Genomic DNA, 25988 nt, shown 5'->3' on the forward strand with positions numbered 1-25988 from the left:
GAAGAAGTAAAACTTTCACTATTTGCAGTGATACTATATAGTATCATATGATACTATATATAGACATGATACTATATATAAAAAACCCTGAAGACTCCACCAAAAATTTACTAGAAATGATACATTCATTTAGGTTGCAGGATACAAAATATATAATGTATTTATATACTAATAATTAAGCAACAGAAATTAAGAAAGCAATCCCATTTACAATTGCACCAAAAATAATAAAATACCTAGGAATAAACATAACCAAAGAAGTGAAGGGCCTGTACTCTGAAAACTATAAAATGCTGATGAAAGACACTGAAGACAACACAAACAAGTAGAAAGATATTCCATGGAAAGATATTCCATTTATGGAATGGAATAACAGATATTGTTAAAATGTCCATACTACCCAAAGTGACTAGATTTAATTACTAGATTTAATGCAATCCATATCAAAACACCAACAGCATTTTTTACAGAACTAGAACAATCCTATTATTTTTATAGAACCACAATAGATCTGCAAACAGCAAAAGCAATTTTGAAAAAGAAAAACAAAACTGGAGCTATTACAGTTCCAGATTTCAAGTTCTACTACAAAGCTATAGTAATCAAAACAGGATGTAAGTGGCACAAAAACAGACAAAGAGATTAATACAAGAGAACAGAAAAACCTAGAAATAAGCCCCCACTTATATGGTCAATTAATCTTTTATAAAATAGCTGAGAATATGCAATGGGAAAAAGCCTCTTCAACAAATGTTGCTGGGAACACTGGGTGGCTACATGCAAAAAAATGAAACCGGACCACTTTCTAACACCATACACAAAAATAAACTCAAAACGGATTAAGGACCTACATGTGGCACCTGAAACCACAAAAATCCTAGAAGAGAGCACAGGTAATAATTCTTTTTACATTGGCCATAGCAACATCTCTCTAGATATGTCTCCTGAGGCAAGGAAATCAAAAGCAAATATAAGCTACTGGGACAATATCAAAATAAAAAGTTTCTGTACAGAAAAATAAATAATCAACAAAACTAAAAGACTGCCTACTGAATGGAAGAAGATATTTGTAAATGACATCTACAAAAGGGTTAGTATCCAAAATATATAAAGAACTTGTACAACTCAACATCCAAAAAACAATCCAATTAAAAATGGGTGGAAGACAGGGCACCTGGGTGGCTCAGTCGGTTGAGAGTCTAACTTTGGCTCAGATCATGATCTCATGGTATGTTGGAGCCCCATATGAGCCTGCTTCAGATTCTGTGTGTCTCTCTCTCTACCCCTCCCCAACTTGCATGCTCTCGTTCTTTTTCTCAAAAATAAACAAGCATTACAAAATTTTTTAAATAAAAATAAATGGGCAGAAGACATGGACAGATATTTCTCCAAAGAAGAAATACCGATAGCCAAACACACGAAAAGACACTCAACATCATTCATCCATCGGGGAAATGGATCAAAACTACAATGAGATATCACTTCAAACCTGTCAGAATGTATAAAATCAAAAACAAAAGAAACACGTAAGTGTTAGAGAGAATGCAAAGAAATAGGAACCCTTGTGCACTGTTGGTAGGAATGCAAACTGTTGCAGCCACTGTGGAAGACAGTACGGACATTCCTCAAAAAGTTAAAAATGGAACTACCATATGATCCAGTAATCCCACTACTGAGTATGTACCCCTCAAATACAAAAACACTAATTCAAAGAGATGCATGCACCCCTTTGTTTATTGCAGCATCATTTACAATAGCTAAATTATGGAAGCAGCCCAAGTGCCCATCGAAAGATGAATTGATAAAGAATGGAATTATTATATTATTTCAATCATAAAAAATGAAATCTTGCCATTTGTAACAACATGGATGGATCTAGAGAGTATAATGCTAAGTGAAGTAAGTCAGAGATAGACAAGTAACATATGATTTCACTCATGTATGGAATTTAAGAAACGAACAAAGAAGAAAACAGAGAGACAAACCAAGAAACAGACTCTTAACTATAGAGAACTGATGATTACCAGAGGGGAGGTGGGGGGGGGGGGGCGGGGATGGGTGAAATAAGTGAAGGGGTTTAAGAGTACAGTTATCACGATGAGCACTGAGTAATGTATAGAATTGTTGAATCACTTTATTGTACACCTGAAACTAATCTAACACTGTATGTTAACTTTACTGGAATTAAAATTTTTTAAACTTAATTTTAAAAAATCCACCAAAAGAGCTTTAGAAATCTGAATCATTTCTGATTGTATCCCAAACATCATAAAATAAGATTAGGGCACACATTTCACAGGAAAGCTAATATAAGAATGGGCTGGGAAATACAGCATATTGTGGAATTTCTAGATACTGTACAACCCAACTGCTTCTGGATCAGTTGAGAAGTATGGCTTATTCAAGCAAAAGCTTAGGTTGCTTAGTAACAATCTAGGTATGAAAGTCTGGACTAAGATGATCTGGGAGGCAGCAAGATCTCTAAACCATAGATATAGAATGGTAGAAAAACTCCTATTGAATTAATATGGCAGACATCCACAGAGATAGGAATTAGCACTAACAACACTCCAGAATGAAAACTAATCTGATTTAAAAACAATCATTAGAGTACTGCAGAAATTATAGCACCTGCCATTAAAAAAAACAATCTGGTTGACCAAAGAAGAAAGAATACTACATCAAACTAAGGAAAATATCATAAATCATCTATAAAAATTTCAGGTATGAAGAACACCATGTTTTGCTGTATCAACACTAGATGTTTAATACTTAGCCTAGTATGATGCAGGATGATTATGCTTGGGGCGGTATTCGCAATAATTATGGCCCAATATTGGCCATAAACTATAGATCTCCTTGAGTGGCAAGAACAACAGCTACAAAGATTTACAAATTTATAGGACACTATCTTAATTTTGTAGGCATGAATCTGCTATGCATTATTAAACCCCTAAGTATTACTATGGGGGTCAATGCAGTATGCTACCTTACTGCTCACTATTGGATACCATACTCATTGCAGCTTTGGATACTTCCATGACCTATTCAGGAATGGTGGTTATACAAAATAGATTGCCACATTCTGCTGCAGATACAACTCCAGAGTCTGTGACATCTTTTTCTCCTCCACAGATTACTACCCCTATCACCTTATTGCAACTGAGGACTCAACAACATCACCAGCATCACCAAATCCAACCTTGCCACCCCTCCCCTTTACTATAAGATCTATCTATTCACTGTGAAACCTTCAATCAATGGAGAAACCAAATACCTAGGGAAGCTGATAAAGTGGAAACTTCTACTTCGATCTCCACGAGAATCATTATGGATCCTGAACAATACACCCTATTAGAAACTGACTTGAAGGAGAAAGATTGGCCTGAACCACTAACTGTCTCTTGGTATTATAAGCTAGAGTATATACCAAGACAATCAGGTACTGATTTCTGTAATTTTTATCTTACTAAATTGAATGTAGCACTGGACACATGCCAGAGATTCTGAAAATAACATCAATTTAATTCCTGACTTACTTTGTGTAGTAGCACTTTATTTTACAAGAGCAACTGCTAAATATTCAGAATGGGCAATTATATTTGTAAATATAAATTAGCCAAAAAATTGAACTTTACTATACTCTCAACTTATTAGAAAATTAAGAATACATTCATGCACACTATGTCCAGACTTTATAAGAACAAAGACACTTAGTAAGGTCTACAAAGGACACATAAGAAACTTAGTACATATCATTATCCATGGTGGTATACATCTGGCTTCTGTCTCACCACAAATTTTTATTCTAAGAATATGGGAACTTATATTAAGAAAGCCTCTCATGGTCATAGTAGAAGCCACAATAGTAGCCTATACTTTGTAATTTAGTATACAGAACTTTTAACCAAAATATAGATCCCCAAATCGGGCTCAGTTTTATCTACCACTGAAATAGCCAAGTTGGTCCCCATGTGTACTTACTGTTTGCTGGGGTCCCAGGCATCTCTTATTGAAGTTCCTTAGCAAGCCACCCAATTTAGCCCTCGTAAGGTAGTCCATATTCCTCCAGCGCTGCCTTCAGGGGAAGTACGCACATGTGTACAGATTAGGATTTGGAATTAGGCAGATGCCAGTTACCTCCAATAGCCCCCTCCTGTGACCCAGCCTTGCCCGACAGTACCATTCCAGGTCCCTGGTTACCCTGAACTGTACCTCCTGAGTATGCACAGTCTGCACCTTATCAGCCAGTCTTGGGCGGCTGGGGCACTCCAGGCCTGTTGAACTCCTGCCACACCAAAACCCTGTGAATGGCCGCAGGATAGAGACATCCTCCCTCCAAAAATATTTCTGAGGCAGCAGTAATCCCCCCTTTGGACTGGATGCCTGATGAGGTCCAGAACATGTTGAACAATCAAGGCTCCCAAGTGTCTGTTACTGAAGGATACTCCTAGCTAGTCCTCCCAGCTCTGCCCTAGGAATATGGTCCAAATTCCTCCAATTTTACATTCAGGAGGAATATGTGCATTTATGTATGTTAAGGTTTGGAATTAGGCAGATTCCTTGTGTCCCCAGTAGCCCTCTCCCATCACCAGCTGCTCCTAACACTTGACCTGTTCCAGGTCCCTACTTAGCCTGACCCAGTCTGTCAGCCTCATGTAGGCAGGGCACTCCAGGGGTGCGGAGCTGGGGCCGTCTGCAACCACTTGCATAGATGTCAGGCTTGAAGGGTCTTCAAATACAGCGAGGGAAGGTAATGGAAGTCTGAGAGATTTTCCTAGTATGTAGTTTGAATGTCTCTCCTGAGTTTTTTGAATGGCCCAGAGAGCATCAGGCATGAAAATTACCTTTATGTTATCTATTGTGCTGATTTTCCTGAAGTTTATATCAAGTCATTCATATTTAGTTTGCAGGGCTTCAGCGAGAGAAGTCTGTTTTAATTCTCAATGATTCTAAATCAAAAGGATGGGAGAAAATCGGAAACATTGTTTGGATAGTTGTAGCCAGTCACAAGACATCGGAATTCAGAATCTAGTCTAGTTTACAGGTAGAACACAAAACCTCAAAGACAGTCAACAGAACTGGAATCTAATATCCACAAAATTATTACTGAAACAATTTTTCTCTCTGAGGTCACCCTCATTTTCAAAGTTAGCCAAACTAAGACTAACTTGTCTATAAAATAAGTTTGCTTTTATTAAAATTGGCCTTCTTTACATAAGGACAGCAAGTATAGTAATTGATTGTGGTCTTTTAAATCTGCTTTGCTGGAACTTTTTATAAGGAATCTTCAGACTGAAACTTTAATAGACTCTCGAGGCTAAGAAGTCTAGCCAAACACTTATCATCAAACTTTGCCTATAATACCTATGAATTTGTGTTACTTCCTTTATTCTTGATGTCCCCAAAATGTCCTGAGGTTCTTGTACCTACAATGAAGTGATCTTCCTTACTTACCTTGTAAGGCTGCCGGTTACTCTGTAAGCAAGGTGTCAGGCTGATATTTGCAATGGGCTTTATTAGCTCCATTAAGTCAACTTCAGTTCCTTAAAGCTATTTGGTCATATCTGAGTCTATGCATGTTTCCCTCAAATATGACATCCCCGTCAAAGCCTTGATGATATAGCCCATGTTTCCAATTGTGTCCTGTTACAAGGAGAACAGATTCTTATTGAATTCATGCAAATAAATATATTGCCATGAAAATATAAAGTAACAGAGAGTTTCCACATTCTGGGTGGTGGGGGGGGAATCAGGTAAGGAGAAGATAAAGGTTTCAAATCTGTTTACAAATGTGTAATTTATTGCTGTAAACCCATTAGCTTAAGGGAAAAAAGTTTTCTTAAATCTGGAAATAAAACATTCTTAAAAATCAGCAATGTTTTGGGGCACTGGAGTGGCTCAGTCGGTTAAGCATCCAACTCTTGATTTTGGCTCAGGTCATGATCCCAGAGTCATGGGATAGACCTATCAGTTGGGCTCCACAGTGGGCATGGAGTTGCTTAAGATATTCTCTCTCTCTCCCTCTGCCTCTCCCCCGCTCGTGTACGTGCACTCTCTCTCTCTCTCTCAAAAAAAATCAACAATATTTCTAACCAAAAGTCATAAAAATTATATTACTCCTCTTCATCAGTTTATTCACTCACGTGGAATTATTCTTGTTTTGTTTGAATCCAGTTTTTCCATTAACTCTGGATTTTTTACTTAAAGATCTTAAAGTTCTCAGAAACCTGTATCCTAGAGTGTTTTTCATGAGTTTCCTTGAAGATGAAGCATTTTTGTAGCAACACTTGGGAAAGCATTGAATAAAAGTAAAGCTGTTTATAAATGATAAAAGATTTAAAAATGACAGTGGTTAAAAATATGATTAGAATTCACGATGCAGTTGAGATGGAAATTTGGTTACTTCTGTGACACACAATTCAAGATAATAAGTAGAATTACAAGCGATAGTCTTTTAACACATTAGAGATTTGCAAGACAAAGGCAGGTTTTTTTTAATTTCCACAAAGTACTAGGGTGTCAAGGGACTGACCTGCCTTTTAAAATGGAACTTGCTTCCTATATCAGGGAGATTGATAACTAAAATGGGAGTCAAAATACTTATGCCTTTGAAAAGTCTGTACAAAGCATTTTTTACAAAAACCTCTTTCTGAGGTATACAATTTAACCTTGGCCTCTATTAGCCCCTGAACATTGACCTTCTGCTGATCACTTGTATGTTGGAGGGCCTAGGAGACATTTTGGTCATCCGTTTGTGTGAGGGGTGGGGGTGTTGTGGATGACCACTAATCTTCCTAATTCCTCTCTAAATTTGGTAGGAACTTCTGAAGGTGGAAGTAAAAGGGCTTTTAAGTAAAAGGGCTTTGCTGCTGTCCAGCGGGCATAAATTTTATCGCGTGTATGGTGAAGGTGGGAGTGTCTAGGATACATCTATAAAGGATATTGCATAGAAATGCCTGAAGCTGGCAGAGTCCAATTATGGAGCCCTGAAAAGCAGGAGCAAAGCAGACCTTACTGTCAGTCTGTTAAGTTTAATAATAAACTGTTAAGTTTATTTCCTGGCTTTTGGCATTTACATGATTAACCTGTATATATTGAACCTAGAGATTAGGCTGGAGTGCTCTGTGTAAATCTTGTGGGGAAAAAGGAAGTTAAAACAGGCAGATGGGGCTGGATTTCAAGAAGGGGAATTTACATTGGATATGGACAATAATTTTTATCTTAAGTTTAATTACTGTTCTTTCATCTTGTCAAAGGAGCTTCAAAGGGTAGCCATCATCCCAATAAGATAATTGAAAACTCTCTGTAAATAATATTTTGCTTTCAAATATAGCCAATTGAAAGGATCCATCATCTGGCAATGATGAGTAGGATCTTACTAATCTCAACCATGACTCAAACGATTAAGGCTTTTTATGGGAAAACCTAAAGGCAATTCTTCAGGCTTAGACTAGAACCCAAGAGGCATCCTGGGTGAGGGCATAGATGATACATCCCCCATGGTCCAAAATTTTACTCCCAAAATAGACTAAGACAGCACAGGCCTTCATTGCACAGGGAATTAAGATGGTGTAAAGAAAATAATACCTTTGATCTCCCACAAAAATGTGAGACATCTCTAGTCACAGACCCACTAATTTGTGACATGGGGCAGGCACTACTGTAATGAGACTTTTCTAGCACTAATGGAGGTTACGAAGACAAGGGTCCCTTATGGGCTGGGACCTCTTATAACATAGAACTCCCGATTGCTGGCAAGGCCAGACAATCAGAGTACTGCTTGTAACTGTGTGTCTCAGAACCTCATTCTACTTGACAGGCCACCACAGTACCCTCTGGTAATTCCATCTTGTGGATGGTGGAGACCAGAGAGAATATTCTCACTGGTCACAAATCTTGTAAATCTTGTAAATCTTGTGGGGAAAAAGGAAGTTAAAACAGGCAGATGGGGCTGGATTTCAAGAAGGGGAATTTACATTGGATATGGACAATAATTTTTATCTTAAGTTTAATTACTTAAGCCAAGCTCTGAGGACATAAAACAAGACAAAAGAAAAAACCTCATCCGGCTTTTACATAGACAACCCGCAGCAAAGTTTGTCTAAACAGATACAGATGTGATGGTAACTGTGAACTCACCAGTCTGTGAGGCCACCTCGAACAACAGGCTGACCGGGACTATGTCTGTGTGCTCTCCTATGGTAATTCATTTTGATGACAAATGACACAAAATACAATGATAAAGACAAGCTGTGGTCATCTCTGGGTGGAAATCCATGTGCCAAGCCAAGAGAACTCTACCAAATGCACCAGAGCCATTAGAGCCAAGGCACTAGTTCCACAAATATTTTCTCCTGCTAACCTAGATTTAGGAAGAGAGAGAAAAAGGACTCACATCACATTCACTTGCACGAGACCTGGCAGGCAGAGGTCCAGTTGGCTGATGTGGTGATGAGGATTCTTCCCTCGTGCCAGCTTTTGTCAGATGTCCCATAATCTCTCAGCTGCAGCAGTGTCCAGCCAGCTAAAGTTTATCCTGCTGGCTATGCCAACTGTTGAGGAGGAAGAACGATTCTCTACCTTCAAGGTTCTTCTAGGTGATCTAAGAATTAAATTGACAAGAGACAGATTAACAGGAGAAAAATAGTTTAATTATATGCACAAGGAGGGCTGATATTAAATTTGAGACTCGATGAAATAACCAAAGCAGGCATTTTCATGCTTTATAATCAAAGAATCAATAAATCTGTGAGAAATTGATGAGACAAAGAAAACTTAGGTTCACAAGCTTCAATTTTAAAGAAATTCTAACAGAATTTGAGCTAGGATAGTAAATTAGTAAAAGTAACAAGATGTTTACACAGCCTTCTTATCTCTGAATTCCTTATCTGGTGATTAAAATTTATCTTTACATCCTGGTACGGGGAGGGTACTTTTCACATGGGAGATTTATTTCCTGCTTTCTAGAGACAAAGCTGTTGGGAGTGTTATTCTTGTACTGGCTGTTTCCTAAGTGACTTTAATCCAAAATAATATGCTGAAGTGGCACATTTTGGGGGCATTCTGCCATTTGCCCCCACATGTACATTTTATAGGTTAGGGCTTGGATTAAACAGATGCCTTGGACTTACAATGGCCCACACTTGTGACCTGGCCTCTCCCAACACTTGCCCATTCCAGGTCCCTGGCTACCCTGATCTGCTTGTCCCACCCATACCCAGTCCACACCTTGTCAGCTGGCCTTGGGCTGCAGGTGGCCATCCAGGCCCCTGGAGCTCTGGGTGAATCCAATCAACTGAAAAGCCTCAGGGTGGGGGGGAGCCCATACTGAGAAAAATTTTCCAAGGCCACAGATTTAAACTGGCAGTAGTTAGTCCCCATTTGGACCGGCTGTCTGATGCTTTCTTGAGCTTCTCTAGCAATCAAGGCTCCTAGATATCTTTTTTTTCCTTTTTTTTTTTAGTTTATTTATTTTTGAGAGAGAGAAAGTGTGAGTGGGGGAGGAAGCAGGGAGAGAGGGAAAGAGAATCCCAAGAAGGCTTCCACACTGTCAGTGCAGTGCCTGATGTAGGGCTGGAACCCACAAACTGTGAGGTCATGAAGTCTCTTAGGGGAGGGTTCCTAGACCATCCTGCCTCACCTGCCCTGGCAGGCAGACCAGATCCCCCCAGCTCTGCCCCCAAGGGGAATATGTGCATTTGTATAGATTAGTGCTTGGAATTAGGCAGACTCCTTGGACATTCAGCAGTGTACTCCCATGGTCCAACCTCTCCAGATACTCGCCCTCTTCTAGGTTCCTGCCTACCCTGACCTGAGCAGCTTGAGAATGTGTAACACACACCCCATCAACTTGACGACGGCAGCCACGGCCTTGCAGGCCAGCAGAGCTAGGGTGGGTCCGAACCACTTGTATCGCCATCAGCGCAGAGGGTGTCCACCTCCCCAAATTCTGAGATGGTAGCTTTTAACTGGTGACAGTCCCCATTTGGACTGGCTGCTTGATGGGGTCCTGAGTTTACAAGTCTTCCAGGTGTCTCATACTGGGGAGACCCTGGCCTGTGGGCCCAGCCCCACCTTGACAAGGCCATCCACTTTCGTCCAGCTGGCCATAGACTGCATAGCTGCAGTCCAGGTGCCTGAAGCTCTGGAAACACCACAGCTACCTGCCTGGCCTCATGGTGGAGGGAGTCCACATCAGGAAAACCTTTCTGAGGCAGATTTAAACCGGTGACAGTCAGTTGCCATGTGGACTGGCTGCCTGATGGGGTCCTGGAGCTCCCCAGCAATGAGGGCTCCCAAGTATCTCTCTTCTTGGAGTATACCCCAACCACCCTGTGTGGACTCACCCTGGTCAGGCAGTCCAGGTTCCTCCAGCCCTGCCTTCAGGGGGAATATGCACATTTGTGAAAATCAGCACTTGGAATTAGATGCAAGGAGACTGCTCCTGGGACCCAGCCACTTCCTGCAGCTGCCCTGGCTCAGGTCCCTGGCTCCCCCAACCTGTGCCACCCATGCACGCACAGTGTACGCTCTGTCAGATGGCCTTTGGCTACTGAAGCCCTCTAAGCCTGTTGGATTCAGGCTGTCCTTCAAAACCTGCCTAGCCTCCAGGGTGGAAAGTGCCCATTCCTTATGTCTTTCTGAGGCTGCAGCTTTAATCTGGTGACAGCACCACTGGACTGAATACCTGATTGGTCCCTGGCTTCTCCAGCCCTTTAAAGTTCCCAGTGTCTGTTATTAAAGGGTACCTTGACCATTCTTCTCTATGCGGCCCTGGTAAGGCAGCACAGATTCTTCCAGTTCTGTCTTTGGGGGGAATATGCACCTTTGTATAGGTGAAGGCTTGGAATTAGGCAGATTCCAGGTACTGCCAATATCCCCCTCCTGCAAACCGGCCTGTTCTAGGACCCTGGCAACCCTGACCTGCTGAGGTTGTGCATGCTCAGATCACACCCTAGAAGCATGCATTGGGCTATAAGGGGCACTCCAGGCCATGCAGCTCAGCAGGACCCCAACCCCCAGAATGAATGGCCTTTGGGAGCAGAAAGCCCACAAACCAGTATTTTTGAGGCTTCTTTTTAAACTGAGGACTGTCAATACCCATTTGGATGGCTGACTGATGGTGTCCCAGGCTTCTCCATCAATTAAGGCTCCTGGGTGTCTCTTATTGGAGGGTACCCAGACCATCCTGTGCAGGCCCACCCTGGCAAGGCAGTCCAGATTCCTCTAGCTCTGCCCTAAGGGAGAATATGCACATTTGTGTAAGCTAAACTTACAATGAGGTAGATGCCTTGAAACCCTAACAGACCGATCCTGTGTCTCTCCAGAAACTTGCCCTGTTCCAGGTCCCTGGCTTCCCAAATCTGTGCTGCTTGCGCATGTGTAGTAACACACCCTGTCAACCTGCTGAGGCCAGTCAGGGTCCTCCAGGCTGGCAGAGCTTGGGTTAGTCTCCCAAACCAGTATAGTCTTCAGAGTGGAGGGAGCCGACCTCCCGGAAATCTTTGTGCGATGGCAGCTTTAAACTGTCATAGGGCTCCAGGGTGGCTCAGTCAGTTAAGCATCCAGCTTTGGCTGAGGTCACAATCTCACGGTTCGTGGGTTCGAGCCCTGGGTCAGGCTCCGTGCTGACAGCTCTGAGCCTGGAGCCTGCTTCAGATTCTGTCTCTCCCTCTCTCTGCCCCTCCTCCGTTCACACTCTGTCTCTGTCTCTCTTTCAAAAAAAACCTAAACGTTAAAAAAAAAATTAAACTGTCAACAGTCAGAACCCTTTTGGACGGGCTGCTCAATGGGGTCTTAGGTTTACCAGGAATCAAGGCTTACAGATATCTCTTACCAGAGGATACCACAGCAGTACACCAGGCCCCATCTTGGCAAGTCAGTCCAGACTCCTCCAGCTGTACCTTCGGGTGGAATATGTATGCATGTTTGAATAGGTTAGGGTTTGGAATTATTAAGCTGATCCCCGTACCCCCAACAGCTTGATCTTATGACCGAGCCTCTCCAGACACTTGCCCTATCGCTGGTCTCTGACCTGCAAAGCTTGCACATGCAGAGTAGGCACCTCATCAGCCCACCAAGGGCAGCTGATGCCCTCCAGGCCAGTGGAGTTGGTTGGTCCCAACCACCCGCATAGCCTCCTGGGCAGAGCAATCCCGCCCCTGAAATTCTTTCTGAGGTGACAGCTTTAAACTGGCTTTAAACAGTCAGTACCAGCGTCAGATGGGGCCCCTGGCTACTCCAGCAATCAAGGCTTTCAGGTACCTCTTATTAGAGGAGATTCTGGTCAGTCATCCTGGCCCCATTCTAGCAAGGCAGCCCACTTTCCTCCCGCTCTGCCTTTAGGGGGAATATGCTCATTTCTTTAAAGTAAGACTTGGAATTAAGCAGATTCCAGGTACCCCAACTAGCCTGCTCCTGTTATCCAGCTTCTCCTTACAGTTGCCCTATTACAAGCCCCTGGCTACTTGGACCTGCACAGCCTACATATGTACAATCTGTACCTCCTCAGCTGGCCCTTGGCTGAAGGGGGCACTCCAGGCCCCTGGTGCTCCAGGAGGACCCCCAACCACCTGCATTGCCTTGGGGTGGAGGGAGCCCACACTAGAAAAATCTTTCTGAGGCAGTAGATTTAAACTGGTGACAATCGGTCTCCATGTGGACTGGCTGCCTGGTGGGGTCCTGGGGTTCCCCATCAAGCAAGTCTCCTGATATCTCTTCTCGGAGTATACCCCAACCATCTTGTGTGGACTCACCCTAGCAAAGCAGTCCAGATTCCTCCAGCTCTGCCTTCAGGGGAAATATGAACATTTGTGAAAATTAGCACTTGGAATTAGAAGCAAGTACCCCCAGTAACCTGCTCCTGGGACCCAGCCTCTCCCTACAGCTGTCATGTTTTATGTCCCTTGCTCCCCTGCCCTGTGCTATGTATAAACATACAGTCTGTACTTTGTCAGCTGGCCTTTGGGTGCCCAGGCCCCCTAGGTCTGTTGGGCTTAGGCCTTTCTCCAAAACCTTCACAAGCTCTAATGTGGAGAGTGCACACTCCTTATAAATCTTCTGAGGCTGCAGATTTAATTGGCAACAGATAGTCCCCATTTGGAATGGATTGCCCGATGTAATCCTAGGCTTCTCCAGGTGTTACCTGGATCCAGGGATCCAAGGCTCCCAGGTGTTTCTTCTTAGAGAGTACTCTCACTATCCTTGGCTGACCCACTTTGGCAGGTCTGTCCAAATTCCTCCAGCTCTGCCCTCAGGTGGAATATGAGCATTTGTGTAGGTGAATGCTTTGAATTAGGCAGATGTCAGGAACCCCCAATGCTTCTCCCTGTGAACAGGCGCTTCAGGATATTGTCCTGGCCTCCCTGACCTGCACGGACGATGAATGTGCCGTCTGCACACTGTTAGCATCTGCAGGGGCACTCCAGGTCCATGGAGCTCTGGTAGGACATCAACCACCTAAGTGGTCTCAGGGTGTAGGGAGCCCACCAGCTGAAAGTATTTCTGAGGCTCCATTTTACATTGAGGACTGTCAGTACACATTTGGGTGTACCTGACCATCCCGTGGGTCCCCACCCTGGTAAGGTCATCCAGATTCCTCCAGTTCTACCCTCAGTTGAACAGGCAGATTTGCATATGTTAGAGCCTGGAATTAGGGAGGTATGTTATAGCCCCTATAGCCTGCACCTGTTATCTGGCTTCCGCATACACCCGTCCCTGGCTACCTGCATGGCCCACGCATGTGCAGTACGCACCTGTCAGCCTGCCCAGGCAGCCAGTGCCCATCAGGCCTAGGATTTCACGCCAAGTCCCCAATCACCTACATAGCATTTGGGTGGATGTAGCTCACCACCAAAAATCTTTCTGAGGAAGCAGCTTTAAACTGGCTACAGTCAGCCCACATGGCCTGGCTGCATGATGGGGTTGGAGGCTTCTGCAGCAATCAAGAACCCTAAGTGCCTGTTACTGAAGGATATCTTCACGGATCAGAGTAGCCAGGAACAGGTCAATGTCAGGTGAGGCCCAGGCAGGGGAGGGGACTATTGGAGGTAACTGATCTGCCTAATCCCAAGCCTTCTGGTACACAAATGCACATATTCACCAGAAGGCAGAACTGAGTGAATCTGGACTGCTTTGCAAGGTCTACATTGCTTTGGCTCACCAACAGATCCTCCAAAAAGAGACACCTGGGAGCCTGACTACAGCACAAACCCAGGACCACATCTGGCAAGCAGTCCACAAGGAGACTGGCAGTCTCTCATTTCAGCTAACATGTTAGAGTGATTTTGGGGGGTGGAGGGTGGGCTTCCTCCACTTTTTGCAATGCAGATGGTAAGGGATGGGCCCAAGCTCCGAAGGCCTGGAGGACCTTTCTGCCCAAGGGCAGCTGTCAGTGTGTGTGCTGTGTATGTGCCAGACTCACATGTGCCTGTGGCCAGAGTCCTGGAAAAGGGTAAATGTTGGGAAACGTTCTCACACAGGAGAACTGAGAACTGAGAGGAGAACCCCCACAGGTTCTTTGGGGGTAGAAAAAACTTTAGCCTAATTGCAAGGCCTACCTACCATTGTATACAATTCTCCCCCTCCAAGGCAGAGCTGGAAGTTTTTCAACTTCCTTGCCAGGAAGGAGCCAGGCAGGCAGGGCAGGGTATCCTCCATTAGGAAACATCTGGAAGCACTAGTCTCCATTGAAGCCTGGAGTAAGGAAGCAAATCCATAGAAATGCTGTTAGCCATTTCCAGTTGCCATCTCAGAGTGATTTTCAGGAGGTAGGCTCCCACTACACCAGAGGCTATGCAGGTGGTTGGGGCCTGGCCAGAGTTCCACGGGCTTCAGTGCCGAGTCTGCCCAAGAGTGCAAAAAAGTGCATGCAAACAAAGTAAGCATGCACAGGTGGCATGGGTCAGGGTGGCCAAGGACCTAAACAGGGCAAGGCATCTGGAGAGGCCAGGTCACTGGAGTAGGCCCTGGGGGTTATAAAGCATCTACCTAATCCAAGCCATAATCTACACAAATGTGCCTATTCCCACTGATGGCAGAGCCTGAGTAATCTGGGTTGTCTTGCCAGGGATGGAATGTGGGGTCTCCAAGAAGAGACACCTGGAAGCCTTGATTGCTGCCCGAAGCCTGGGACTCCAGCAGACAGTAGGTCCACATGGGGTCCCCAGTCACCCATTTCAGTGGTTGTCTCAGAATGGTTTTCAGGGGGAGGTCTCCCTCCATTCCTGAAGATGTGCAGTTGGTTAAGTGTAGGCCCTAGCTCCACAGGCCTAGAGGGTTCTGGCTGCCCAAGGATGGATGACAGGGGACGCACTGCCCATGTGCATGTCACACAAGTCAGGGTGGCCAGGAACCTGGAACAGGGTGAGGCCAGATCACAGAAGCAGTCTTTTTCTAGTACCTGGCATCTGTCTAATTCCAAGCCTTATTTTACACAAATGTGCATATTTCTCCTGAAGGCAGAGGTGGAGGAGAGTGCACAAATCTGCCAGCATGGAACAGCCAGAACTGTTGGGTACCCTCCAAGAATAGACACCTGGGAGCGCGGATGGCTGACTAAGACCAGGACCACATCAGGCAGTCAATCCAAATGCAGACTGTTCGTCATTGGTTTAAAGCTACTACCGCAGAAAGATTTTTGAGGAGTGGGCACTTTCCATCCTGGAGGCTATGCAGGTTTCAGAGACCAGCCTGAGTCCAATAGGCCTGGAGGATGCTAACAACCAAAGGCCAGCTGAGAGAGTGCAGTCTGCACATTTGTGGGCAGCACGGGTTAGGGTAGCTAGGGACCAGAAACAGGGCATGTGTCTGGAGAGGCCGGGTCACAGGAGCAGACTTTTGGGGGTACAAGGCATCTGCTTAATTCCAAGTGCTAACCTACAAAAATGCACGTATAGACTTACCTCAGAGATATTGTGGGTTTTGTTTGCAGACCACTGTAATAAAGCAAATATTGCAACAAAGTGAGTCAAATGAATTTTTTGGTTTCTCAGTGCATGTAAATTATGTTTACACTATAGTCCCTTAAGTGTGTAATAACATTATCTCTTAAAAAAATAATGTACATACCTTAATTAAAAAACACAGTACTTTATTGCTAGGGGCTCAATTGGTTAAGTTTCCAACTCTCGATTTCAGCTCAGGTCATGATCTCACAGTTCGTGAGTTCCAGCCCCGCGGCAGGTTCTGCACTGACAGCACCGGGCCTGCTTGGGAGTCTCTCTCTCTCTCTCTGCCCCTCCCCTGCTCTCTCTCTCTCAAAATAAATAAAATAAAAACTTAAAAAATATTTTATTGCTAAAAAATGCTTACCATCACCTGAGCTTTCAGCAATTACTAATTGCTGATCTCAGATCACCATGACAAATAAGGAAAAAGTTGGAAATAGTGAATTGCCAAAACGTGACACAGAGACATGAAATAAACAACTGTTGTTGGAAAAAATGGCACTGATAGACTTGTTCAAGGCAGGGTTGCCACGAAACTTCAATTTGTAAAAAAAAAAAAAAAAAAAAACCAACAACCCAGTATCTGTGAAGCACGATAAGATGAATCACACAAAACAAGCACACACACTTTCTGAATTTGGGTAGACTTATGACTCCTTCGACCAATAGTTTACAGCAGACACAATAGTGAGGCTGAGTCATAAAAGGCAATGCAGCACTGGCCTTATGCACTAGAACACTTGAGGCTGGAGCCCTGAACTGCCACATAAAAGTCTAATTACCCAGACGACACTAGCTGTAAGGAAGCCAACCCACACAAAGTAGCCAAGAGTAGTTGCTCCTAGTCTTTGAGCCAGACCGGCCCAAGTGACTCCTCAGAGAAGAATCAATCATGCTGTGCTTGGATGGAATTTCTGAGCCACAAAATCTATGAACATAATAAAATGCTTGTTTCTAAGATGCCAAATTTAGGTCAGTTTGTTATGCAGAAAAAGTAACTGCAATGGAATATGAGGGTCAAAGACATATGGGTATGAATGGACAGATTCATTATCCAAATATATTCCAATCATCTGCAGAATGGAAGTTCACAATACTTTGGAATAAAGTTTTTCCAAATAACCTAAAGAAATTTTTGTACATACGTGTTGTCCCACTTGAGAGATTCAGAACATGTAAAGCCTAGTCCCTTTAGTTCATGCTTTCTGTTCAAACTACTTGTTAGTTGTGTGAGCCTCTATCTTAGTTCTAAGATAGAAGAATAAAGTCAGTAAACCTTGCTCTTTTTTCCTAAAGTTTATTTATTTTGAGAAAGAGGGGGAGAGAGGGCATGTGCACATGGAGGAGGGGCAGAGAGAGAGGGAGAGAACCCCAACCAGCTCCAGGAGGACAGCACCCACTGTGGGGCTCGATCTCCCAACTGTGAGATCATGACCTGAGCCAAGATCAAGAGTCGGATGCTTAATTGACTGAGCCACCCAGGTGCCCCTAAACCTTGCTCTTTGAGCCCCCATTTCAAATTGTATCTCATGAGTGACGTTAGTAAAAGAAATCCTCAAGTTTTCCAATAAAAGAATTGATTAGCCTAACTTCTCAGGTGATTATATTAATTCATGTCTATATTTTATAGTTCTAGCAGTAAAAATGTCAACACTATTGCTGACATTTTAAACACTAATACAGTCATTATTTTTATTTGTATTTTAAAGCCACAAAACCCCAACACAAAAAGCCACGAAGCCACATAAAAACCCCAACAATGCTCCTGCTTTATATTTTGTCTTTAAAACAGTGTATACAGTAAGGATAATAATAAAGTTAATATAAAATATATTATAAATATATAAAAGTTTTTTGGAATAAGCAAGTTTTGTGTTTCTACCATCCTGGGATCCAGGTTTCTAATTTTATGATAAACGTAAGATATAAAAGATATAAAAATATATACAAGATAAAAATCACTACTCTCGAAGGTAGAATTTTTGGGGGGGGAAGAATAACATAAAATAACAGTGCTTCTGTGACTTGCAAATTTCAGGATACACATATAACATTACACAGACATTATGGGAATAATTTATCCTAATATAAATGTTTGGATTAAATATCACAGATCATATTTTTTCTGTTTTCATTCTTGATTGAAATCAACAATTTTTTTAACTCTCTTTATTTTTTCACCCCAGTTTTACTGAGATATAACTGACATATAATATTATGTAAGTTTAAGGCACACAATGTGATGATTTGATAAACACATACATTATGAAACACTGACCACAACAAAGGTAGTCAACACATCCCTCCCCTCACATAATTACCACTTTGTTTTTGTTGTCATTATGTTGAGAACATTTAATATCTGCTCTGTTACTGGGAAAACCTGATAACTGCATGCAGAAAAATGAAATTGGACCCTTATCTTACACCACTCATAAAAACGAACTCAAATGGATTAAAGACTTAAACATAAGACCTGTAACCATAAAGGGAACAGCAAAAAACTCCTTGACATTGGTCTTGCAGCAATTTTCTGGATATGACACCGAAAGCACAAGCACCAAAAGCAAAAATCAATAGGAGCACCTGGGTGGCTCAGTCCGTTAAGCGTCCGACTTTGGCTCAGGTCATGATCTCATACTTTGTGAGTTCGAGCCCTGCATTGGGCTCTGCGCTGACAGCTTGGAGCCTGGAGCCTACTTCAGATTCTGTGTCTCCCCCTCTCTCTACCCCTCCCCTGCTCACGCTCTGTGTCTGTCTCTCCATAATAAATAAACGTTAAAAAAATTTGTTTTAAAAAGCAAAAATCAATAAACGGGACCACATCAAACTAAAAAAACCACACAGCAAAAGAAACTACTAACAAAATTAAAAGGCAACCTACAGATGGGAGAAAATATTTGCAAATTATATATCTAATAAGGGGATAATTTTCAAAATATATAAAGAACTCAACTCAATAGCATAAAACAACAAAACGAAAACCTGATTAAAAAACAGGCAGAGAAATTGAATAGTCTTCCAAAGATGACATACAAATGGGCAACTAGCATATGAAAAGGTGCTCCCATCACTAATCATCAGGGAAATACAAATCAAAACCATGAGATATCACCTCATACATGTTGGAATGGCTATTATCAAAAAGACGAGAAACAAGTGTTGGTGAAGTTGTGGAGGAAAAGGAACCCTTGTGCATTGTTGGTACGAATGTAAATTGGTACAGACACTATGAAAAATAGTATAGAGAAGTTCCTCAAAAAATTAAAAACAGTACTACCAAATGATCCAGCAATCCCACTTCTGAATCCAAAGGAATTAAAATCAGGATTTCATAGAGATATCTGCACTCCCATGTTTACTGCAGTGTTACTTGCAATAGCCAAGATATGGAAACCATGTAGGCATCCATCAATGGATGTATATAACAAAAATATGGTGTATACATATAATGTAATACTATTCAGTCATGAGAAAAAAGGAAATTCTGCCATTTGAGACAACTTGGATGAACTTTGAGGGCATTATGCTAAGCGAAATAAGCCAGTGTATGATCTCACTTATATGTGGGATCTAAAAAGCCAAACTCAGAGAAACAGTAGTGGTTACCAAAGGCTGGTGGAAGGAGGCAGGGAATGGGGAGATAACTGGTCAGAGGATACAAACTTCCAATTATAAGAGGAATAAGTTCCGGGATGTAATGTACATCCTGGTGAATATGGAATAGTATTTGTCTATTTCACTTAAGTTAGTGCACTCGAGTTTCCATTTTTTTAAAGATTACTTATTCATTTTGAGAGAGAGCATGCAAGCAGGGGAGGGGCAGAGAGAGGGGGAAAGAATCCCAAGCAGGCTCCGTGTGGAGCCTGACTCAGGGCTCGAACTCAACAATCTAAGCCAAAATCAAGAGTCAGATGTTTAACCGACTGAGCCACCCAGGTGCCTCTCCAATTATTTTTAAATTATGGAATACAGAACAGTGTATTTTCTTTCAATATAGGGAAATAACACATAAATCAAACTTCAGGACTACCCTCAAATCAATATACAAAATATGTTTCCAATCAACTTCTGCAAGTTACTGTTGACCAAGCAGAGTAAGACAAACACCAAAGAAATAAATTGGTAATAAGACAACATACTTCACTCGGTATATTTTAGTGAATTCTATTATTCGTTCAAAGTTAGATATTATTACTAGATATGTTCGCCCAGAAACTAGAAAATGGAAAAAAAAAACAGCAGTTCTGTCTCATTGTAGGTCTGTAAGGTAGGCAAGGGACTCTGTGCTTTAGGTTCCCCACCTGTAGAAGAAGGATAACAACATCCACTGGCAGAACTGGAAACAGGTGCCACCATACTGAGACGCCTATAGGGTGGCCATGGAGTCTGGAAACACTGATATATTATTTCATTATTTATGAAATAGATCAACAGAACTCCTAGGATTACTTTTTCTGGGGCAGCTAAAGCTGCTCAAGCTAGGTTTATTCTGTGAAAGACACAAATCATCTAAGGAAATGCATTACTGAAGCACTTGCAGGGATTGATTGGAAACGATGTATTTCTTTCATAGAACCTACAGTTGTGTCATTTTGAATTGAGTAGAGCACCCCTCTGTTGATATATTTTTTCTCCTGTTTCTGATTCCAAACAGTGCACCACAGCACTCCCTCCCCTCTCCTACCTCTCCTTTCTTTTCTTCACTGCACGCACATATGCACACACACACACACACACACTCCTACTTTCACTGTATTGCTATGAATGAAAAAAAGCTATGAGGCAGCTTTTACCAGAGGAAGTTTTATACCTATCCATATACAAACTTACCTGCACTCCCAAAAACCTCCCTTAACACAAGAAAATAAACTTTAAAAATCCTTCTACTTCCTTTTACAGGTATTTAAAATTTTTTTTCAAAGAGAGAGAGAGAAAGAGAGAGAGTGCAAGCAGAGGAGTGGCAGAGAGAGAGCGAGACACAGACTCCAAAGCAGGCTCTGAGCTGTCAGCACAGAGGCCAGGTGGGCTCAAACTCACTAACTGGGAGATCATGACCTGAGCCAAAGTCAGAGGGAGGGCTCAACCAACCGAGCCACCCAGGTGCCCCCACTTTTACAGGTATTTTTTTTAAAAAGAGGTATTTAAAGGAAAGGAAAGGCTGATTCAACTATCAAGAAAACAGAGTAAGTTAAACAGAGAAAGCAAAAGGGAGGAGAGGGCAAGAACCAGAATCATGGAAAAGGGGAAAAGACCAGTGAGGGAGGAAGCCAAGAAAAGTGGCAATAGATGCCCAGGTCCAGCAGCGGGTTCTAAAGGCAGCTTTAGTCAAACTGAGAAGAGTATTGGCATTGCGAAAGCAGTGGCCTGAATTCCATCCCTATTGAGCAAGTCACACAAATCTCTGTGTCTATTTCACTATCCCTAAACAAAACCTTCACCCCTTACAAGTTTAAATTCTTTTTACTTGTATTACACCCCGATTTTCATTTTGGCTTTAAACAGATTACAAAACGATTAAATACTCCTGGAAGCTCTTTAACCGTTTTTTATACCCACGCTTTCTTGATGACACTCCTGGATAATTCAAATGGAAACTAAATTTAAACTAAATTAAAATTACATTAATTTCATTAACCCAGACTAGGTACTGCTTATCCCAGCTTCCAATATACAAAGTTACGATTTTATGGATGTCACTTTCTGCCAATTTACACACCAGGAGAACACATAAAAACAACAAGCAAAAGCCTCCAAATAAATCCAAATAACAACACATTTTGCAGCTTACTTCTAACAGAACTCTCAGCTTGGAAGGAGCTGGAACTAGGGTGAGGGCCGTTTTCTCCCTTATTAGGAAACGGGAACAGTTTAAAGACTTAATCTAAAGTTTTAGGAAATTACAAGAGGTTTCCTTTACAAAACAAGTTCAGGTTGGGGGAGGAGCAGGCAACCAGCCCATCCGGCCCGCCCCTCACTTAGCACTAGATCAAGACCGAGAGGATTCTGCTGCTGACGTCACAAGAGACCGGCGCCGCGGGAGGACGAGAGGAGGAGACCGGCTACGTCACGGCCGCTCAGGCGCGGAAGTCGGCGCGCCGAGAAGGCCCACAAGTTAGATCCGGCAGCTGGCGGAGGGAGCCGCTCAACCGCAGGCACAAGAAGGCAGAGCGCGTTGCGCGTGCGCGGGTTGTCCTTGGGTTTGCAGTTGTTTTGGGGAGTGTGCGGTCCTTCCCGTCCGCCCCCGCAGCCTGGCAGGCTCCGGCCTTCCTAGAAATGACGGAGTGGGCGCGCTCTTTCCTCTTGACAGTTGTGAAATAATTTCTCGCCTGGAGCCTACGTCAGCCCAGCCAGGCCTTGCATGGGTTCAGCGGCAGAGCTGGGCGCGATTGTCCCTGGGCGGACCGTGAGGCTCAGCGGGGCCTGAGAGCCTGGGGTGGTGGGTTGTTTGTCTGACGCGCTGTGGGTACTGAGCTTTCTCCGAGCTCGTAGCAAGGGGAAAAGGACTTTCCGATTGACCAGCCCACTTCAGTCACTAACCCCCACGGTAGAGCCCTTTGGGAAACCTGCCTGTCCTCCAGATTCGGGAAGGCGGGCTCTTTAGCAGTTGGCGGAGGGAGTTCTCTCCAGAGTCATATGTAAAAAATTGTAAATGTAATATTTAACTGTTTAGTTAAATTCATTTATCCCAAAGCACGCAGAATGTTTACAAGGTTCGGTTTTGAGAAGCACGAACAAAGGTCAAATGATATTGTGTCCTTCAGGGTGTATAGATCCAAAACTGAGCCCAAAAGAATCTCATGACTCACCAAACCAATGCCTAAAACAGTTCATCTCCAGAACCAGCTTTTAAATTTGAAGCCGATAGTCCTGCATGAATGTATAACATACTTGAATGAATGTATGTATAAGACTATTTCTCTTATGTTTCTGTTCTGAAAAGTGTACACTAGAGATTCTTAAATGTAAAGGCAAAGCATTTACCAATCCAGACTATATGTACCGATCCGCACTTCCCACCTTAAGGAGTAAGTGGGTCTTTTTTGAGATTCCAGTGAGATGTATGCAAACACTCATAAAGCAATTATGTGTCAACTGTAAGCGCTCTCAGGATGTAGGATTTAAATACCTTTGAATTGTTTCCTGACTTGTGAATAGAAAAATCTTGTTCCGTAGTAGATTTAAGGTGTGGCAGATGAGCAACATCAGATCTGCAAGTGTGTTTGTCACTGTCAGTATGAGGAAGCATTTCTCGGAGATAAAACTAGACTAGGTGTCCAATGGAGTTAAATGTCACAATGTACATAATTTAAATCAATCTAAATAACATTTTCTCTAAAACACATTGTGGTGGGCCTGGAGAAAGCTTGTTCTTTTAGTTACATAGTAAGGTGTCATGAACTGTTTTCACTGTAAGAACAAATGTTACACCTGTCCTGGAAAACCAGCTTTACAATACAATCTTCTTATGCTGTCATGAAAAGAACGCTGGATTGGATATCAGAAAAACCAAAGTTCTGGGGCGCCTGGGTGGCTCAGTCGGTTAAGCGGCCGACTTCGGCTCAGGTCATGATCTCACGGTCCGTGAGTTCGAGCCCCACATCAGGCTCTGTGCTGACAGCACAGAATCTGTTTCAGATTCTGTGTCTCCCTCTCTCTGACCCTCCCCCGTTCATGCTCTGTCTCTCTCTGTCTCAAAAATAAATAAACGTTAAAAAAAAAAAATTAAAAAAAAAAAAAACCAAACCAAAGTTCTAATCTCACTTCTGACATTTGATAGTAAAATCTCGGTCTCTGAACTTCGTCTTCCTCACTTTTAATGTGGTCTATGTCATTCTCCCAAATTCTCCTGTGGTATTTTGCTCTTTGTTTTACTCTGGTCAGTCTCACTACTGTGTGGTCTTAGCACTTAGGATGACACAGTTTAGTGGGTGGTAACTAGAAATTTGTTGAAATAATCCTTTCCAACTCTGTAAGGTTTCAACTGGGCCATTTTTCTTCTTTGAAACAATGTACAAAAGATATTGAGAGTGCTATTTATTGCCAAAGAATCATCCCACAGGTTATTAGAAGGTGTAAAGGTATAATGGATAAATCTGGTGGACGCCACCTTAACTAAACCATCAAAATTAAGTAAAAATTGGACAATAACTGGACATCGTAAGACCCTTGCTGTTAAACTTGGAGATACAACATCATCTATGGAGTGTTTGTGGGAAGATGTTCACCCTGAATCTAATCACAATCTAATCACAATCAGACAAATCCAAATTAAGGGACATGCTGTAAAACCACTAACTTGGAATCATGAAAAATATAAAAGAAAAAAGCCTAGGGAATTGTTATAGACTAAAGAGACAGGACAAATATATGTAGGGAAGTTGATGTGAAGCTCATTTATTTTTGTTATAATGTCCAAAATGGCTGAAGTGTTACTTCTTGTTCCTGCTGAGAAAATGAATTCAGTGAGTAGGGTGCCTCAGAAAAGAAGATTCTTAATATTCCTAAAAGTTTCTACAGTGAAAGTCTGCTTATACTGACTGCTTATTAGAAAACACAAGTAAATAGAGTCTGCTACTTCATTGCTCAAAATAAAACAACTCTCATTTCTTCAAAGGAAAACACTTTAAAATGTCATTTTCAGGGACTTGCTAGGTCCTTTCTATGTTTAATTGCCTAGCCCCAACCAGAGGGAAAGAAAGAGAATAATAAAAATGAAACTGCTAGAAAAACCTGAGGAAGTAAATGTTCTTAATATTAGTTTCTGAGTTATAGCTCTTCATTTTCTTGAGGTAATCACCGCTGTTAAATAAAAATTCAACAGAGTAAAAAAAATTCAACTGAGTGTGTTTTAAAGATCTAAATGGCTTTATTGAATGATGTATAAATTGGGCAGTATTCCATCTAGCAAATAGAAAGGAACTCCAAAGAGCTACAGAAAAGGAAAGGTTTTAAAGGCATAGAAGGGATGGGATAAGGAAGTCACAAATGAAGAAAAAAAAAAAAAAAAAAGGATTATTTCAGTCAAGGTCACCTTCCTTTGGGAGATAAAAGAGGGCCTATTAGCTAAATTACCTCACTACTGCCAACCAGGAAATTCCAGATCAATGAGTTAAGATTACATTCCTGGAGGAGACTGAAACTGCAATGAAGTTAGATGTTAGTTTTGGTTTGGTGATGTAGGCTTAGCACTAGTGACTCCTTTTTAACATTGCTTTAGACCCTCCAGAGCTCCTGGGAGTCTCCGTAAATGAGGGCCTGTTCCTAAACTCTTCTAGCCCCTGCCCACCCCCTGCAGGCTCTTAGTCCCTAGTGTATACACACATATACACACACACACACACACACACACACACACACACAATATTCTAGCGCACCAAAATATTCCCTGTGTAGGTCTTTCAGTTAAGATTAAATGAATAAAAAAGAAGTTATTTGTTCATGTAACTGAAAATCTCAGGGGTAGAAGATAGGGTATGGCTACATGTGAGGGCATAAAGTCTTTGGATTGAGTTTCTATGTCTGGTCTCTGCTCTTTTTCTCTGCAGGCTCCATTCTCAAACTGGTTCATTTGTCCAGTGTTAAACTGGTACTCTGTCAGTCTGGGCTTACATCTCCCTTCTCAACAGCCCCAGAAGGAACAAGCACTTCTTTCCCCTCCACTGGCCAGGGTTACAGCAAAAGTTCTTGACATAATTGATGTCCTGAACCAATCACTGGAAGGGGAGTGGGGTGAGAAATGCTGATTGATTTGTGAGCTAGGGAAGAGGTCAGCCCTATCCAAACCACCTACGCTGAGAATGGAGAAGTTGTGGGTCCCTAAGGGAAATGGAAGAAGGGAGACTAGATGCTGAGCAGGCTAAAACAACAGATGTCCACTGTCTTTCTCAACACACCGAGAAATTTCACACCTCCCTGCCATGGCTCCCATTTTCCCTCTGTTTAAAATACTCTTCCAGGGTGCCTGGGTGGCTTAGTTGGTTAAGCATCCAACTTTGGCTCAGGTCATGATCTTGCAGTTAGTGAGTTTGAGCCCTG

General features: G+C 42.5%; 2 long non-coding RNA genes across 12 annotated transcripts in view; one reads left to right on the forward strand and one right to left on the reverse strand.

Annotated features, from left to right (window-relative positions):
* LOC144612767 (uncharacterized) overlaps nt 1–3534 on the forward strand; it is a 45007-nt gene extending 41473 nt beyond the window's left edge. The window contains exon 3 of the long non-coding RNA XR_013549804.2: nt 3136–3534. This is a non-coding gene — a long non-coding RNA (uncharacterized LOC144612767). The remainder of the gene's footprint in view (nt 1–3135) is intronic.
* The window catches only part of LOC132676079 (uncharacterized), a 51977-nt gene that overhangs the window by 19269 nt on the left and 6720 nt on the right, over nt 1–25988 (reverse strand). For 3 of the 11 annotated variants that reach the window (XR_013549797.2, XR_013549794.2, XR_013549795.2), the window contains exons 1-7: nt 21742–22509; nt 15906–15938; nt 11840–11906; nt 8399–8605; nt 5458–5646; nt 4848–4952; nt 3985–4078 (exon numbers count right to left, since the gene is read on the reverse strand). This is a non-coding gene — a long non-coding RNA (uncharacterized LOC132676079). Of the gene's footprint in view, nt 1–3984; nt 4079–4215; nt 4544–4640; nt 4809–4847; nt 4953–5457; nt 5647–6146; nt 6239–8398; nt 8606–11839; nt 11907–12758; nt 12793–15905; nt 15939–21741; nt 22515–25988 lie in introns of those variants that run through there. The other 8 variants (XR_013549793.2, XR_013549792.2, XR_013549798.2 and 5 more) reach the window with 7 other exon arrangements.

Source organism: Panthera onca, chromosome C2 (assembly GCF_046562875.1).
Source record: "Panthera onca isolate mPanOnc1 chromosome C2, mPanOnc1 haplotype 2, whole genome shotgun sequence".
In the NCBI taxonomy this organism is placed as follows: Eukaryota; Metazoa; Chordata; class Mammalia; order Carnivora; family Felidae; genus Panthera; species Panthera onca.